The 15,735-nt window shown below is 49.6% G+C and overlaps 1 protein-coding gene across 4 annotated transcripts in view; it reads right to left on the reverse strand.

Moving 5' to 3' along the window:
- Positions 1 to 12,824, reverse strand: part of GJC1 (gap junction protein gamma 1) — a 30,008-nt gene extending 17,184 nt beyond the window's left edge. The window contains exons 1-3 of one of the 4 annotated variants that reach the window (XM_033006619.2): positions 12,732 to 12,790; positions 10,579 to 10,764; positions 2,222 to 2,335 (exon numbers count right to left, since the gene is read on the reverse strand). The gene's annotated coding sequence lies outside the window, so the exon portion shown is untranslated. Of the gene's footprint in view, positions 1 to 2,221; positions 2,336 to 10,578; positions 10,765 to 12,731 lie in introns of all 4 variants that reach the window. The other 3 variants (XR_006164831.1, XR_006164832.1, XR_006164833.1) reach the window with 3 other exon arrangements.
- Between the last annotated feature and the right edge of the window lie 2,911 nt (positions 12,825 to 15,735).

The following is a 15,735-nucleotide window of genomic DNA, read 5'->3' on the forward strand; positions in this document are numbered from 1 at the left end:
GCACTGCACCAAAGAAAGTAAAACTGTATTTTCCCAGACAGACCCAAAAGGTCTCTGGTTCAAATCAAAGAACACAGGAGTACCGTTGTGTGTTACATCCACAGCAAAGCCACAGAGGGACACGTGCTGCTGGAGAGCAACAGCCTTTGTATGGGCTAGAGCGTTCATGCACTGACCTGGGTCCCTGCACCTCTCTCACAGCGAGGTCTGGGTAAAGCCATCTTCACTCACATACCGTTTCAGTCAGACATCAGAGAGATTTCCTTGTCTTGACATGATTAGCTATTCGAATAACCACAACACTCCTTAATTATTCCCGATTCCACTGCAGCCAACAGCACCACAGCATTTCCCCATCGGGCTCCTCCTATACGCTCAGAGCGATGAGTGTCAAAAGAAAATGACACACTGGAGGCAGCTGACCCAAATATCACTCTCACGGCCATTTCAGGAAAGGAGAGAGAAGCCAAAAGAGAGCAATTCTGTCGGCTTCTGTACATCAAAAGACTCTTACTCAGCTGAGCGGGAGACAATCAAATGGGGATGAACACCTAATTCACCCACCACCATATTATGACAGTCAAAAGAAACTACAATAGTGTTTGCTTCATAGATAAGCCTCAAAAACTAACCTGAATGGCTTGTAAATAAAATAAATACCACATACCATGACACAGTTTGACACAATGTCCTCAATCACCCATTCTGCAACACGGCAGCTGCTTCACTGTGACCCAAATTCAAAAAAAGACTTATTTCCCAGCTCTGTCATCTGGTCTAGTAAGAGACAGCATCTCACCCTACAATTATACCAAATTCATGTAACATTTTCTTCAACAGCAGCTTTGTAGAGAAGGAAGGATGTTCAGAAGGCCAATGAGGACATTGCAAACCCTCACCACCAACCGCTTTACAAGGCATCCAGTACAAGACATGCAGAGCTTGGAACGGCTCTGCTAAACCTGGTCAGGACTTTCAACTTGTTGAGATACGGAGGACCAGAAAGCTTTGCAGACCTCTGACTTTACACAACTGCACATCTCCTTAGGAGGAGAGCACTAAGCTCAGGATGGCAGCGAGCCACACCAGAAGGCCATCTTCTCACCATCGGTTAGCTGTACACACAACAATCTATGAGGATGGGTGTTGGGAACACCTGCAGCCAAGGACAGAATGACAGCACCTCACCAAACCATCAAAACCACTCCCTACAGCGACACAGTGCCCGGCACGCAGGTGGCCGCACGCTGCACAGATGCTCCTTCCAGAGCAGCACACGGAGAGCGAGGGGTCCACTACAACAGGACAGCAGCAAACACACACACAAGCCTGCCAGGCAAGCTCGCTCTGCTGCCAAACACTGGCCTGCTGCTTCAACTTCTCTGAAGTGCTACTAAACTGCAGAAATAATTGAAGAGTTTCGTTTCAGTAAATCGGTTTGAAGTATGATTTGTTTTGAGAAAACAAGTGTAGTAAATCAGCGCAGACTGCTATCCTGGCATTAAAATGCTACTCCAGCTTGAGTTCAACAGGAGTCTTAACAGCTTTATTTTGCCAAAGATAAAATTTAGAACATAAATATACACATAAATTCACTAAGTGAATTATTTGTTGAAAACAAATTATTTCCTATAGTGGAATAAGAAACTCAAAATTACCATTTTCTGAAAGACTTGAGTACTTTTCTAGACCCTCTTGGGAAGAGACCCGAAGCACTCACTGACTGAACTCCCTATGCTCCACTACGCCAGCTGAGAGAACATGCATACCAACCATTTTTTTCTTTCTGGGAATAGCTGCAAGTAACTTATATTTTATGACAGCAAGCTAAAAGCCCTTTTCCCACCATGCCTCATGCCATGGAGAAAGGCATACTTCACCAAGCACAAAGTAGGAGGCAGGTCATTTTTTGCCACGTGACTGCTTCACATGGCCATGTATTTTCTCAGACTTACTGTCAACACAGATTATGGAAATTCACAGCAAATTTAAGGCAGATTAGCCTCCCAAATGCATGGAAACTGCTTAAGCCATGCATGTGACTTGATATGGGAGTGCAATGAGGATGAGGCTATGGTATACACTGCTTTTTGGTCATGCTGGAGATGGAGAAAAGCACAGACAGGCCGTATCGAAGGCAATGTGACAGTGCCAAGCTTCCCCCAGTTTCTTATTTCCAAGCTTTCAAGACTTTAGGAAGGTGGTTACATCTTGATACAACCTTGTTAGTCACTGAGTGAACTTCATGCTTCTTCTGTACGTGTTCTCTTTGGGCTCCAGCCAGGAGACAGCAGATCACCACCATTTAGCAAGACCACAGAGACATCATGACTCGCTGTCAAACACAAAGTGGGCATCAGTGTAAACAGGATTAAAAAGCCCTGGCCAGGTCAATGGTCTAGACTTAAAAGATCTTACTTAGAAAAATATCTATAACACCAAAGATTGTAAAAAACCTTTTTTCTTATGCCTAAAAAAAATTATACAAGCATGTAACATCAACAAGAGAATATCCTTTTAGAGAGCAACTGGCAGCCTCAGCAGTCTTTGGACAAACCTGTTCATTCCAAGTCTGGCTAAGATCATGCTGCAAGTTTGGATACAAGTAATTTCCCATCCACATTACCAGAATAAAACATTCACAGGAACATACGAAGTAGAGACAAAAAACATTAACACACTAGATTGCTTTAGTGATGAATGCAGACACAGCCTTACTATTCCACCTAGCACATATTCAAAGCTCTATCACCAACTACACCAGCTTTCGCTTTACCAGTTCTCTGAAAGGTTAAATCACTGGTGTGCACAAGGGACCCAATCATTTCTAATGCAGAGGTGAGTAGGTCTGCTTGCAAAAATATTCTTAACACAAAATATATTTGAGCATCCACTCTATCACATCTCCTCATTCACTCAAAGAAAAGGGGAATTGCTGGTAGCAAGATAATTCCAGATAAAAAAACCCATTGATTATTTGGTGGATTCTTTCACTAAAGCAACTCATACCTACTCTGCCAAGTTCACGGAATCAATGAATGGCTTGGGTTGGAAGGGACCTTAAAGTCCCCCCAGTGCCACCCCCTGCCACAGGCAGGGCCCCCTTCCCCCAGCCCAGGGGGCTCCCAGCCCCGTCCAACCTGGCCCTGAACCCTTCCAGGGAGGGGGCAGCCACAGCTGCTCTGGGCACCCTGGGCCAGCGCCTCACCACCCTCATCACAAACTATTTCTTCCTTGCGTCCCATCTAAACCTGCCCTCTGTCAGTTGTTCCTTGTCCTGTCACTGCAGGCCTTGGTAAAAAGGTTCTCTCCGTCTTTCTTATAAGCTCCCTTTAAGTACTGGGGGGCTGCAAGATGATCTCCCCAAAGCCTTCTCCTCTCCAGGCTGGACAGCCCCAACTCTCTCGGTCTCTCTCCACAGCAGAGCTGTTCCAGCCCTTGGACCATTTCTGTGGCCTCCCCTGGACCCGCTCCAGCAGGTCCATGTCTGGCCCGTGCTGGGACCCCAGAGCTGGACACAGTGCTCCAGGGGGGTCTCGTGAGAGCGGAGCAGAGGGGAAACATCCCCTCCCTCGACTTGCTGTCCACACTGCTGCTATCTATCCCATGACTAAAATAGTTTTTCCCCCATCACTTTGTTACCACTTCAAATACCCATCTGCACCTTGAGGGAGCCTGCCTGCAGAAAGCCACAACCAGGAACAGGTTAATTTCTTAATGATACAAGAGATGACAATACCACACAGGAAAAATTACATGACTTCTTTCTAAACCTACTCACAGTACTAGAAACAGACGCAGCCTCCTCACCAGCCCCATTCCTCCAGGGACTCTCTGGGAAACAGGCTCACACTGATGTGACTGGGGAGGAGGTTACAGAGTAAAGAGCCAAAAGAAAGAGTAATGGGTGGGGAGGACTGAGTGGCATTCACCAAAGTGGTTAATGGAGCTCAGAGCTGAAACAGCCAGCCTGGTTATGGCCTTTCTTAAGATCACCTTGGTATGTGGAGGCAAGTGTCAAGCAAACTCTGTAAGACAGGGGTTGCAAAAACAAATCCTGATGAACTGCCAGCCTCCAAACCCAACATCTGTACAGGACTAATTAGACAATACTATACAGACTAGAATTAGTGGACAATTGATATATCTGTATAAATCCAATATACCAGGCGAAAAGTCAGTGTGGCTTCTGTAAAGAGACTTCCAGCCTCACAAGGCTCCAGACTACCTGGATTTTTAAGATCTGTGAGTCCTTCTCATCAGAGGCTTCTTGTAGGGACACCAAAAGGCCACGCTGGAAAAGGGACTGTCCCTGCGCAGATAAACAACTGGGTGAAAGATAACAAAGAGTAGGAGTAAACAGTCATTTCCTGCAAGGGAGGGAGGTCCCAGCAGAGTTTCACGGGAAGAGAGGCTGGGAGCTGTGCTGGACTAGGACATTGTTTGAGTAAAATGCAACAGCAAGGCGGGTGGGATGTGACCAAGGATCCTGTTGGTAATATTCAAGGCAAGGAAGATAAGCAACCGTGAAGAACGGCGGGAGGACCTTATGACTCTGAGTAACCTGATAATAAAATGGCAGATGAAATTCCATATAGATAAAGTGATGCATACATTGAATAAAAAAATTAATAAATCTCTATTTCACACTAAAAAAGATGTGCACTGAGATGGCCTCAGCAAGCAGATCTTGGGGCTTTTAGGCTGCTCCATGAAAGCTTCGGCACCACTCAGCGTGGTCCAGAAAGCCAACAGCATTTTACCAGTGTTAAAGAAGGAAAAGTGCATGAACAGTGCACGCCGCTGTGTCACCATGAGTGCCCATGACTCACCCACATCCCAGCCTCAGCATACAGCTCTGGTCACTCTCACCATCCCCCATCTCAGAAATAGAGAAGAACAGAAACAGCTTCGGAGAAGAAGTACCGTCCTGGCTGGTGTAGGAAGAACAGTGAAAAACTGAGAAGGCTGAGGGGGGAAGAGGGTAGGGAGCTGTAAAATCTGGAGTAGCCTGGAGAAGGAAAGCCCCTTAAAAACTGCAAAAAGGAGAGAGTGCTTCACACAACGGGTAAGTCCCTAGGTGGAAAGCAGTCAAAATGCTGAGAGGGGGTTTCAGACATGCCTTTCCTGCGCTTTTGCTGTAGCCTCCACTTGGGCCAGTGTCAGAAACAGGACTCAGGAACAGGCAGAGCTTCAGTCCCATCCGGTGCGGCTGTTCTAAAGGAGCCAGGAGTGAGCATCTCCGCACAGGGCTGGGGGAAGAGCACATTAATGAATCAGCTAAAAGAGAGGCACTAGCAGAAGCCACAAGGAAAAAAAAAAATTGGTACCTCAGGTTATTAATCATCAATAAGTTACAGCTGATTGGTATTCAGTATTTACTTGTTGGACAAATCTCACACAATCGGCACAATTGAAGGGCAACAATGATTTCCTTCTGTCGATATCTCTCCAGCACAATCCTCCAGGGAATCAGATTTTGCAGACACCCAGATCGATAAGGTATTGTCACAGATTGCAAAGAGCAAGGGCAGGCTGAGGAATACAAATCAAGCTGGGTATTGCCACAAAGGTGGACGTTTCAAGTAAACTCCAGAAGGAGCAGAGACTTTACATGAAAAAAGGAATAAAGAAGATCATTTCCATATGGCTATACGGAAGATCCCTGTGTACCTCCTCCCAAACACTGCCATTTTGTTTTATTTTTTTAATAACCCAGGAATCACAGTTTCCATTATGAAAATTGTTCTCCTTTTAAAAATAATTTAGCTACATATTTCAATGTCAGCTAAGTAACTCTTGTGAATGAATGTCTGCTGTAATTAAAATTGTCATTTCTCAACTACTTAAATATGTTTACTGTGAAAATCAGATTTTTAGGAGATACTGCATGCAAGACAGCACATCTGCAAAACACACATTAAGAACCTTAATTATTTTATTTTTATGCTATTTAAAAATTTATCAATACTAGTGCCAGCCCCACATGCACCATCTACCACCCAGCCCCTTGCCTGCCTACAGATGTCTCTAACCTCAGGCGCTTGGATTACACAGCATTACTTGTCAGCTGTGTCCCTGAATCCGTAACAGCAAGACTTCCAGGAGTTAACAAGGAGTCAGAAACTCACCCTCGAGGTAGCATGGAAACCATCTAGACACAAGAAACACATCACTCTCCCAGGCTCTCTCCTATTTTAAGCACAAGAGGGATACAGAACTTTACAGATGACGACCTGTTATACCCGACTGGCACGGCTGCACCACTGGCGAGTGTCCGACACTGGGATGTCACCGCAAGCAGGAGTCGATACCCCCGATGCCACAAGCGTCATCGCTCACCCCGCAAGCCGTGTATTCCCAAGGCGCACCACAGCTAGACCCAGAAGTCATTTTTCCACATTCCTTCATCAGTTTAGCTCAATCAGAAAAGCAAAGTGGAAACAACCGGCTCCAACACACTGCATTTTTGGGGAGGGCTCTGGGAATTTTTAGAAGAGAGGAAGCACTGCACACGGCTATCTACAAGGCAAACACCACAACCCTGGGAAAGCAGATTAGCAGCCGAGAGGAACACCACAATGAGTATTCAAACGAAAAATAATAAAATGCAATTGTTAGCCACCGCTCCAGCACCACCAAATGTGACATTCGTACCAAAAAGAACAGTAGGCACAATCTGCTGGTCATCCATATGTATGTCTTCTCTTTGTACTTCAACAGTATCTTAAACGAGGTCAGGCACACACACTCAGAATTGTTTTCTGACAAATTTGTAACTAAAAAGGTGGAACTAATATCTGTAAGAGCCGAAAGCTGGTATCATGTCCTTATTTAGGCAAAAAAGCTGGCTGACTCCAGCAATTTCATCTAAGCAAGGTAATAGGGAGAAATCCTTCACTCCTGTGTAAAAATGTAAATCCCAGGTCAATGAGTCAGTTAAGCATATGCCTAATGTAAAGCTTGAAAGAAATCCTACTAATAACCAGGCTGCTTGCATATTTACAGTTAGGCATGGACTTAAGTACCTGGATGATCTGGAAATACCCCATAGCCCCCGGAAAAAGAGACTAAAACAGGCTGGTCTGTGAATTAATCACAGTGGTAGGAACAGAACTGCTAATATTAAAGTAGGAGGGGATCGTACGTGTGTGTGTGTGCGTGTGTGTGTGCGTGTGCGTGTGTGCGTGTTGAAGCATCTGTTCAAGTTTAGGCATATAAAACATTTTTCAGCCCAATGACTCCATAGGGAAATGCCTCATACATCAGCTCGTCTGACTCAATTTTTCCATCACATTTCCCTTAATACAGTTTTGTCCATAAATACACTATTCGTTTATTCCAAATATAGCTTTTTTATTTATAGAGTCAGAAAACCTTGTAACTTGTGTTATTACTTAAAGCCCTAGGTTCTTCTTTGAAATGTAATCATTAAGGAATTATTATCCAATATGGAGGTATATAACTAAGTTATCCACTTTTGCAGAAGGAAAAGGGTAAGAAAAGGGATTTCTTTTTGCTATAGTATTTACCATTCTCAGTATTTCCTTCACCGGAAAATACCTAGTAATGTTCTAACTGCCCAGCCATACATTGCTGTATGTCAATTTAGCCCACAGCACATCCCGGAACCTTCATCTTCAATCTTCGTTTTACACAAAAGAAAAGCAAGTTTTTAAAAATCCCAGCCAGACGTTCCAGACAGTCCACAATTTGGGGAAAACCGTGCGTCACTACCCAAGCAGTGATAACAATTCATATTTATGGTATGAGGAGGTCAGAAAAGGAAATCTAACATTGCCTTCCTCCCCTCCAAGGAGCATTTTGAAGATAAATTCTTTTTGTGGTTTTTAACAGAAAGCGAACAGCCTACCAAAACCATGATGAAGAACAGATAATGCAGACATTTTAAAAGTATGGGGTTTTTTCAGAGACAGAATTTAGACATCGAGCAATGCTGAACAGAGCAAGTAAAATGTGATTTAATAGAATTTGGCCATTATTAACCACAACTTGAGTCAAAATAAAGCATAGCACGTTATTACACAGCATGAGTATGGGACAGTGGAATTCCACTCCCGCTGCTCGCAGGAAGTACAAAGGCCAGCTGGAAAGGCCGATAATGACGGGGGGTTCTGCAATAAAATATTCATTCACAAAGCATGGCAAACGGGATCGTTTCCCACATGGAAAGCGCAGCCACCCTCAGGGGGCTGACCGGATTGTGGTCCAGGGACCAGTTTTCAGAGACACATCTGTAATTCAGGGAGTTTTCCTATGTGTTGGGCAGGGATGCTAGGAAGGAATGTGCCTCCCTGTACAGATCAGCAGTGTGTAAGTAGAGCAAGCATAAAAAGGAGGGAATATTAATGGAACTTTTATCACAGGACTAATTTACTTCCTATTAACCAGATTAAAAATAAATAAATCTAGAGCACAAACTCCATAAAGCACTTTGTTAAGCGGTAGCACAAAAACCAAAAGCTGGAAACAGAGTGGGAAGAAAGGATCACCTAGTGAGGCAGCAGCACCCACCCTCTCAGACCACAGAGCAGCCAGACAACAAAGGGGTCCATTATCTGCTGAGGTTTTTACTCCAACTGTTTAACGATCATTACCCTTGTCCGAGTTTGCACCCCTATTCAGAGAATCCTGTCTGAGGAATAATGAGGTACCTGCCACAACTTGCTTTGCATTGCCAATGTTTAAAAAAGAGACGGTGAAATCTGAAGTGGTTGAATCCCTCTTCCTGGCTCGATGCTAATAGTGAGGCTGCAGACTGATTTTGTAACTTTTTTTTCTCAGTCATGCAGCCCCTCACAGGTACAACTGACTGCGAGGGAGCGCTGGCAAATCACCAGAATTCAACCTCACGATCACAGCCTGGCTGGGTTCCCCCGCTCACACACGCCCTGCTGAGTTTGAGCAGCGCTTGGTTGAAAGCTCACTAGGCGATAACAAGTCCTCGCTCTCCAGCATCGAGGCTTGGCCAAAAAAGAAGTGTCAGCGGCACTGCGAGTGCCTGCTGGCCCCAGATCCCCCAGAAGCAGTGCCCGAGGCACAGGAGGTTCAGCAACCCAGGCCATAACGTACCCAATGTAGGTGCCTTCAGGATTAAACGACTCCTCACAGCGTGTTTCTAGGTCGCTTTGGTGGTCCCAAGTGGCTGAATTACACCTACGCACAATTGCAGGCACCACAAGAAGTGCACTGGACCTCAGCCTTTGCTTGTCAAAAAAGTGATCTTTCAGGAGAGCTTGGGTGGTTTTTCTTGGACTCGCATAAGTTGCTGGCAGTCAGTAAATTACTAAGTCAACAAATCTGTGTGTTAAAATTCATTGCAAACTCCCCATCAGTGATCAGATTTCACAGCTTATAAAAATTCTGCTCTTGAATCTTGCCCTTGTCAGCTATGAAACCATACAAAGCCTGAAAAGACCTTTTAAGATAAAGGCTCAGCTAAGCAACACAATTCCCAAACCTATTACCTTTTAAACCACAGAAAATTCTTTAGAAAAACTGCGTCTACAATTAGAACTCTTCAGTATGTACTAAAATCTTTGCTAAATTCTTAAAATTGGTCTAAGCTTGTCTAGCATCTGATCATTGCCTTGCTATACCTTTGCCCTCACAAACTGTTAATGAGTTTTCTTTCACTCTTCCCTCTGTTAAGAGACGGATGGGACCGCTGGAAGTCCTGTCAGCACGTTCCCAACCCTTTTGGGGCTCTTCTCTAACTCGCTCAGAGCGAGCTGCTGTGCTCTGTAACCCCGATTTTTCAGTTATTTACTGATATTTCCATCACTTTCAAGTTATTTGTGATGACTTGGATGTTTGCTTCGAAGTAACAGGCAAAAATAATCACTAATGAAGGGCTAAGAATGGGTATCAGTGGAACCCATCTAGAAAACAGATATTTCATGACAATTCCTCATTTATAGTCCTGCATTCAGACCTGTGAGTTCCTTTAAAAAACACAAAAATCTTAATGTTGTTGTATCAATTAAGAAAACACTTAGTTTTTTAAATGAAAATGTTGTCTATTAGCAATAATTCAGTGATAATACAAACTTGCAATTTTAGTTTTAAAAGTACTAAAAGTAGTCCCTTTGATAAGGGTGCAGACAGTCATTAAGATTTTTTTAGTAACTTTTCACAATTTAAACTGACCTAAAACTTGATGAAGCCAGTTTTAAAAGCCACTGCATGGATGAGAGAAGCTGGGTGATCAACCCAAGTAGCCCCAACGAATAGCAGCTGAATGCGTTTTCAACACAGTTGAAAAAACGGAGAGAAGTTTCATGTGATCTGAAACACAAACCTTCAAGCACATGTGTCAAAGTGTACTCAAATACGCTCCTTGTTCTGCTTTGCACCATCCTTTGCCATTTCAACTCAAAAATGTCAGTCAAGTTACCGTTTTTAAAGAAATACACTGCAAAGGGATCATTTGCTTACAAGGAGTCACAGAAATACTCCCAGGGCAGGCACCCACACTCCGTACAGCTGACCTTTCTCTCAGCACACCATCAACCCCAGCTCACCTGAGGTTTTGCTCCGAGCCCCTCACCCCCTTACCTCGCCTCCTCCTCGGCCGCAGACATGGTCAGAAGTCCCTGGCCATAAAGGATCCCCAGCTGCACTGTCGCATGGGAAATCCCTGCAGTCAAACTACTCTACTCCGGCTTTAATCATCAGGACTGTCTACTCGTTAGGAGGTTTTGCCACTGACCAGAGAGTGGAGAAAGACGGACACCGAGCAGCCTGCGCATTCATCAGACACAGAAAATATGTAACGGTTCACCCCACCCACCGCCAGGCCCTCCAGATCCGCTCCAGTCACCAGCGTGACGCGAGAGGGAAAATAAACATTGTCCCCTCCTGCCTGTTAGAACTGCAGAATCGCTGGAGTTAATTTTAGGATTGCTGGAAATACAGGACTTTCAGCTGTTTGCAGTTGTATGGGGAGAAAAGGAACAGCACACTAAGGCTCAAGTTACCTGTGTGTTTGTATTTTCATTTTCTTTTAAAAATTCTTATATATCCCACTTCACAGAATGGAGCTTACTTGTTCCCCCTGAAAACCACAAGCGTAACTTTGGAATATACTTGGGAAGAATAAGAAATACAGAGATGGGCACCTTTCATTTTCCTAATCCCAAGTCCTGACAGAAAACAACAGCTTTCCTCTTTTAAATGACCTGAAGAAAAGTGGGTTTTGATAACTGGACTGACAGCTGGTTTGCTGAACCTCACCGTGAAACAGATTTCTAACAGAAAAGGGCAAATTTTTTTTCAACTGATTATCCTTGACTTACAGTGGGCAGAAGACATGGAATAATCAAATGTCTGTCAAATGCAAGGGGTTTTTTCTTCCCCTTATTTCTAAATATTAACTAAACACCCAATGAAAAACATGAACCCAGTGTTACCAACTGTTGCTCAAGGATCCATACTGTACATCTATGCCCTAATTAAATCTCTGTGTACTATCTTTGATTTATAATCAATCTGACGGTGGAACAAAATTAGCACTTCCCTGAGAAGTAAGATCGCAATGACGAGAGTCAGAACTAATTCTTACCAGTAGAAAAGAGAATTGGCTAAAAAAAAAAGACAGTAAAAATAACTGTACAAATGTCATTCTTGTGAAATTTTATGACAATGGGTGAAAGTTAGGCCAAACAGAGCCAAAACTTTCCTTATCCGATACACGGGGTGGATTCTTCTCCTTACACTCTGCATTCAGATTAAGCACAGAGAAACGTCAAACTGAGCAGCCACAGCCCCAGTTTGCTCAAGACAGGGTTAACTCAGGCTATCAACAGCACTATAAACGTTTATCTGGCTAAGGAGGGCAAGGAGCTGATGATTTCATAGCTTGTGTTGGTGCTACTACAGCATCTGCTGCCGTGGACTGAACACTCGGGGATCCGCTGAGCACTGTCCCGCCAGGCTGACAAGCTGGGACGGCCGTGCTGCCTTTGTGAGGGGAGCTCGCTAGCGAGGTGACCGACCGTTGGTGTCTCTTAAAGTAAAGAACAATACGTGTTACTTGGAACTAAGATCAGCATCACAGGAAAAAGCCAAATTGGCCACTGAAGGCTGTGCACCACCTCGAAGGCTGTGCACCACCAGCACGCAGCACACTCCTCCCTCACGCCAGCAAGCTGTGAGGAGGGCTCGCACCTCTGCACTTGGGAAAAACACACTGGAAATGCCCGTCCCTGACAGCCCGCTCCCCGCAGCGGGACCCGAGGCGCGACGGAGCCCACCGGGGAATCCCGGGGGGGACAAAGCCGAGGGCGGCGGCTGCGGGCGAGCAGCGGGGGTGCGTGGGGCCCACGGGGGACGGCGGGCTGGGGCGGCGCGACGGGCACCTCGCAAGGGCGGCGGAGGGGGCGGCGGGTCGGTCCCCTCACGGCTCCCGCCTCCCCTCACCCCACCCGGGTCTGTCCCCTCACGGCTCCCGCCTCCCCTCACGGCTCCCGCCTCCCCTCACCCCACCCGGGTCGGTCCCCCCACGGCTCCCGCCTCCCCTCACCCCACCCGGGTCGGTCCCCCCACGGCTCCCGCCTCCCCTCACCCCACCCGGGTCGGTCCCCTCACGGCTCCCGCCTCCCCTCACCCCGCCCGGGTCGGTCCCCTCACGGCTCCCGCCGCCCCTCAGCCCCCCCCCCCCCCCCCCCGGATCGGTCCCTTCAGCTCCCCGCCACCCCCTCCCCACTCACGCCGCCGTCCCGCGTGGATCCGGCTCATGGTCGCGCCGGGGCCCCCCTGGCCGCCCACGCGCGTGGCCGCGGCGGGGCCGCCGAGGCCGGGCGGGGGGCGCGGGGCGCATGCGCAAAGCCCACCCGGCCCCGCCGCCACGTGCCGGCCGGCGCGGGGAGGGGGCTTGGTGCGCGGGCGGCGTCACGCGTGGGAGGGCTGGGGGGGCGGGGAGGAGGGGAGAGATTCGGCGCCGGGCTGAGGAGGGGCGCGGGCAGCCCAAGGGCAGGGGGGGGACACAGGGGGACCCGGCCCGTGACAGCGGGCGGTGGCGGCCGAGAGTCAGGGAGAGCCGGGTCACCTCCGGAACGGGACAGGGACCACGCGGGGAGTGGGACGGGGAGGGGACAGGGACACCAAGAGCGGGACGGGGATGGGGACAGCAGGAGCAGGACAGGGACAAGGACACTGCAAGCAGGACAGGGACAGGGACACAGGGAACAGGACAGGGACAGAGGCACCAGGAGCAGGAAGGGGACAGGGACACTGGGGAGGGGGTGGGAATGGGGACACGGGCAGCAGGACAAGTACGTGGGCGTTGGGAGAAGGATGGGTGCTGGGGACACTGGGAGGAGGATGGGGACAAGGGCAGGGATGAGGACACCAGGAGCAGGATGGGGACAGGGACACTGGGCGCAGGGCTGGGGCTCACCCTCCGGGGAGGCAGATGCTCAAGGCGGTGCATCCCCCCGGGGACCTCTCGTCACTGGGGCTGGGGGACAAATGGGGACGAGCGAAGGGTTGGCACAGCGTCACGCATTGCTGGTGGCCCCGCTGTGGAGGGGGCTAGTTGCCCCCTTGGTGCCTCCCAGTGCTGAGCCCCGGTGAACTCATGACAAGGATGGCAACCCCAGCACCTGCTGCCCCAGTGAGCAGTGCTGTGTGCCAGCGTGCCTCAGTTTACCTGCCCCGCAGCCCCAGGCGGGCGCATCCCTAGGCCACCCCGCAAAGCTCCTGTGCTGGCAGAGGGGTGAAATTCCAGCTGCTCGGAATGAGCCGGGGGTCAGGGTCCGGCCACGCACAGCCCCCGTTCCCAGGGAAAAGCCATTTCCGCGGAAAATTCCCAGCCTGTGCAGGCAGAGCCGGGTTTTCGGCTGCAAGAGCTTGTGCGGCCGCTCGGGCCCCGCTGCGGGTCAGCATTTTCCAGCTGCTGGAACAGCCTGCATGAGAACTGGCTCCTTCCCACGCCTGCCCGGGCCGTATCCCGCCACCCTCCCGGGGCGATAGCAGGGTGATGCTCCGATCCGTAGGGACCCGTTGGCCAGCCCAACCCCGTGGTCCCACTCTCTGGAGGGCAGGGGCACGCGGTGCTGGTGTCTGTCAGTGTTCAGGTGCCCCCCCGGGACGTCCCAGCCCTGTATCCCAGCCCAGAGAGCCCAGGGTGGGTATCAGGGCCACCCCAGGGGGATGACAGATGTCCCCTCTCTTCCTGGGTCAAACCCCCTCGCCGCGATGGGACCAAGTGGCCGAGCACTTGGCTCCAGAGCCAGGGTCACATCCCCCGAGCCTGGGGACGTGCTGTGAGGCACCCTGCGGGCCCGGATCCTGCTGCGGCCCCGGGGTGAGCAATTCGGAGCTTGCACAGCTCCATCAGGCACCTGGCCCGGGCCCCAGTTTGGTGCTGGGCTATACTGGGAGGTGAAAAGCCCCCCCAGCGAGGCCTGGGGGGGGGTTGGCAGGGGTGTAAGGCAGGTCTTGGCCGCAATAGGCAGGTCTTGAACCCCGCTTCCCCCCAGGGCTGAGGGAGAACGTGCTGGCAGCGAGGCAGCGGTGCCGGGGCGGAGGTGGGACCCCCAGCCCTGCCCGGCAGGAAGGGCTGAGCCCGCAGATAGGGCTGGAGCCCCCCGCACCGCGCGCCCTCCCGCCGGGCGGATGGGATGGGGCAGCACGCACAGGCGATGCCCACGTCCGCCCGCAGCGGCAGGAAATCCTTCCCTCTCCTGCGTTCCCAAGCCCCGCTGGCGAGGGGGGGGGCCCTGAATTATTCCCCACACTATCCAGTTTGCACAGAGACCTGGCTCACTGCAGGATGGCTGGACACGCTTTTCCAGGCCTGCTTCCTATCCCCCATGCCGACGTCAGCCCAGTGCCTCCCAGTTTCCACCAGCTGGTGGTAGGTCTAGTAGGGGCTTCTCAGCTTTACCTTCTGCTCCCGGAGTGCTGCGTGTGTCCACGAGCCATCTCGAGCCCCCCTGAACACAGGGATGCTCTGGGGCAGGTTTCCAGAGGTGAATCTGGGGCTGGACCAGGCTGCCATGGCCAAATTCAGCACGGCAGCATCAGGGCCATCTGGGGGAGCAGCCGTGACAGCAGAGCCCAGCCAGGGGCCAGAGAGGGTGTAAATCCCCCCAGGAGATGTAAAACAGCTCTAGTTTCACATCACATGCTTGGGATTGGACCCGGGGCAGAGTTTGGAGGCAGAGCCAGGAGCTGAGGCAGGGGAGAGGAGAGGGAGCACTAAAAACCTTTCACAGCACAAACAGCTGATGAGATCCCGTGAGAAAGGAAGAAAATCTTAGTGCAGGAGAGGATTGTCCTGGGCTGGTTGGTCAGTTAGCTGCTGCAGGCAGGACCAGGATGGTCGGGGTACACAGAGCCCTTGGGGGTGGGACAGCACTGAGGACGGGGCATACTGGGGCTGAAGATGGGGGGAATTGAGGCAGCGTGTGCTCTAAGCACCAGCGAAGGCAGAGCCTCTCCCAGCGCTGCCTTCTCTCAGCACAATCAGACTAAGCCTCACCTGGAAGTTTGTATTAAATGTTTACAAGGGTTCAAAAAAGGTGTACAAAAAAGGTAAAAACCACACTTGGCTCTTCTCTGGGAGGCTGGTAGAAGTGCTCCCCTCCACCAGCATCCCACCTTTCTCAGCTGCCAAAAGACGTGCTTTGCCCAAGGCAAAACACCCCCTCTGACAGCCAAGAGAGCGTTAGCAGAAAGCTCAAACACTTGATGCACGTTTACACACAG

This window comes from Tyto alba, unplaced genomic scaffold (genome assembly GCF_018691265.1).
Source record: "Tyto alba isolate M040663 unplaced genomic scaffold, T.alba_DEE_v4.0 Super-Scaffold_12, whole genome shotgun sequence".
NCBI lineage: Eukaryota > Metazoa > Chordata > Aves > Strigiformes > Tytonidae > Tyto > Tyto alba.